Source organism: Eublepharis macularius, chromosome 2, assembly GCF_028583425.1.
Source record: "Eublepharis macularius isolate TG4126 chromosome 2, MPM_Emac_v1.0, whole genome shotgun sequence".
In the NCBI taxonomy this organism is placed as follows: domain Eukaryota; kingdom Metazoa; phylum Chordata; class Lepidosauria; order Squamata; family Eublepharidae; genus Eublepharis; species Eublepharis macularius.
Window position 1 is genome coordinate 170,339,899 of NC_072791.1, and position 3,202 is coordinate 170,343,100.

At 39.8% G+C, this 3,202-nt stretch overlaps 1 pseudogene; it reads right to left on the minus strand.

The window, feature by feature from the left end:
• Positions 1-1,186: 1,186 nt before the first annotated feature.
• Positions 1,187-1,904, minus strand: LOC129323568 (SCAN domain-containing protein 3-like; annotated as a pseudogene).
• Positions 1,905-3,202: the final 1,298 nt, after the last annotated feature.

A 3,202-nucleotide genomic window follows, 5' to 3' on the forward strand; every position in this document is an offset into this window, starting at 1 on the left:
GAGGGGGAGGTTGGGAGTAGTGTTCTCCCCCCCCCCCCCCACAAGGGCTGGTAACCTTAATAACCCTAATTATAACTTTCTTTTTATTTGACGGAACCCAAAAAACAAATATACCAAAATTAAAAACAGATGGCACTGTCCAATGGAGTTTAAAACAGAGGTTCCCAAACTTATTTGGCCTACCGCCCCCTTTTCAGAAAAGAAATTATTCAGTGCCCCCCTGGAAATCTACCTTCAAGAAGTGGATAAAAAGATGCAGTGAAAAATTTGCACACAGTAAAGAAAGATGTTGTAAATAAGACACTTTGAAGCTCGAAATCATAAAGTATTTTATAAAATCAACCAGGGCTTTTTTTCAGCAGGAACGCAGTGGAACGGAGTTCCGGCACCTCTTGAAAATGGTCACATGGCTCTTGGTCCTGCCCCCTGATCTCCAGACAGAGGGGAGTTTAGATTGCTGTGCGGCGTGGAGGGCAATCTAAACTCCCCTCTGTCTAGAGATCAGGGGGCGTGGCCACCAGCCATGTGACCATTTTTGCCAAGGGCGGTTTAAACTTTAACCCCCCCTTGTTCCAGCTGACCCAAAGTGACATCATTGTGTGGTCCTGATTTCCATCACTGAGTTCCACCACCTCTTTTCCCAGAAAAAAAGCCCTGAAATCTGTCAGGGTCTGTTTGTATAGTGCCTGAAAGGAAGCAACCTGAGTAACGCCATGTTTAACTCTGTAGTTGTTTAGTCTTCTTTTCCCTCTAGGCCCCACCACCTGCGAGGAGCCGATTCCATGGGAGAGGATACTGTCTTATCTTTTCTTCGAGCCGATTCAACCTTGGCTGGTGTTCCCACAGAGAACTCTCCTGCTATGTGAACTCTGGGTGGAGGCTGGGCTCTGAGAGTGTGAAATGTAACAACTTTAGTTCTGTGTCTCATTCCTAACAATGCTTTTTTCAGCCAGGATCTCTAATCCTGGAATATGGACGTCTGGGCCTGAATGCTGTCTTTCAAAATAAAACCTTTTGAAATCAAAAGACCTTGTCTTCTTGCAGAAGGGAGTAAGACAGACTCTCGTGTCTGGAATGCCATAGTCTGACAAAATCAACCATATAGTAACATTTGCATACACACAGAAAATTAAGATAACGAAGGATAATATTAAAATAAAAATCACAAGTAACATTAAAAATAATCCTAATGAGAAAGATGAACCTGGTGTGCTGCTATCAATTTATTAATGTTTGTCTCTATTTTTGTCCGCAGCAATCTTAAATCACCGTGATCAGCTATTTGCAGTCGGTTTCTTTTTTTAGTTAACAGATTTGTGACCACACTGAACCCATGTTCCACTAAATATGTTGAAGGAAATGCAATTAGAAACTTTTGTAATAGAGCCCATAATCCAGGATAAAGTGTAGGTATCTGCTTTTGAAGCCAGAATTGTTGGTTTTAATTTAAATTTCAATTCTTCATTTGTTGTTACTTCTATAAGTTCTTCTTGTAATTCTGGAGATTCTTCTGTACTTGAAAAAGGGTCCAAAACCCAGTCAGGTTTGTTCATTTTAAGAAAATCTTCAAATCGGTGATTAAAATCAGAATAGAGAGCCTCCAAGTGCTGACAATAGGTAAGCAAGTCTTCTTCATGTTTTTCTACTGTTGATAAATTTGGAAACTGGCTGAATTCCCCTTGTCCTAAATTTCGTTTGTACAGAAGTTTTGCCACAGATGTGGAAATGACAGTTTTTGTTTTGATTAAATTCAGCTCATCGCCTTGGAGCTGTAGATTTGTTTCATTAAATTTAGTAAACAAGTCTGTCAAATAAGCTACGTCTTTTTTGGAATCAATCAAGTTGGCTCGAAAAGCATCATCTTTGTTTTCTAGGAATTCTAGCACTGAGTCAAAGAGTGGCATTTACAAGGTCCTGTCCAGCAAGGCCCACAGCCAATTTCTGGTCAATGAATTCCAACAGACAGAATCTCTCTATATCATCCCTGATGCCAAATCACTGCACCATAGGGGCCCCGATCCATAGTCTTTATTCCTTCCAGTTTTTCTTTCCTACCCAGCCTTTACCCATCTCTGCCAATCACTACCTTCTCATCTTTCCTTTTCTTGATTCCTCTCTATGTCTCACATGTCTCTTTTTTAAATCATCTCTTTCAGCCTTTATCCATGAGTGTAGTACCTGCCAGGCTTCACCACAAGTAAAATATAATATATGATCTGCATCATTTATGCATTCTGGTGAGTCCCTAATATGAAATGGGCAATGTCTGTCCTGCATGAAAGCTCCTTTTCCTCTGTATACATTCCACCTAGAGATATTAAGAATGGCACCCAGTAGGTGGCTCCACTAATTATATATGCAATGTTTGAATGATTTCTTTACATTCTGACTTCAGTGCAAATTTTATAACTTGTCTGCTTGATTTTAATACCCTGAGACATTGTGTTATGAGCTTTAGAATTGTGTCTTGACAATTCCTAGGTTCCCCTCTTGCTGTGGGTTTTCATTTCCATTGGAATAAAATAAATTGCATGCACCACTTTCTATTTCTATTTTTCTCCATCCTTTTTATATTTACAGTTCACCCTCTGAGATTATTTTTAAGCATAGCAATTATTTTCTTGTTAAGTATTTTCAAGGCATTGCTTTTTTTCTGCTGTTAAATACCACCCAGAATGTTTATCTGTAACAATGTGTCCAGTAAACCTTTGAACACAAGAAAAATGTGACAGCATTCTTCTTAGAATACCTTCCCTCTTCTTTGTGGTAGGTTCTCAATTATTTGTGATGAAATGTTTTTATCGCTTGACTTTATCAGCTTTTCTTTCATACCCTGCAGTCCTTCTGGATTGCATTGTGCTGGGCTGTATAGCCATTACACCATTACTATTGTTAGTTGAGCTAGTGCTGCTGTTCACAAGGATGTGCAGACGCCATCCACCCATTTATGCAAGAGTTACTTCTTATAAGTCATTTGATAAAATGTTTTTGATAAAAGAGCTTCCTACATAACAGATGGCTGGGACCACAGATGCTTTGCACAAACTGTAGATGAATCTGGGTTAAGGGATATCCAGACTTGCTGTGTGCCTCCTCTTGGTTGCCTGTCACATGATAACCCTGCTCTGCCACAACACCCCAACTTTCTGCTGCATGGTGAGTGGTGGTGGTTTCTGATCATTGACATTTTAATCATATGGTT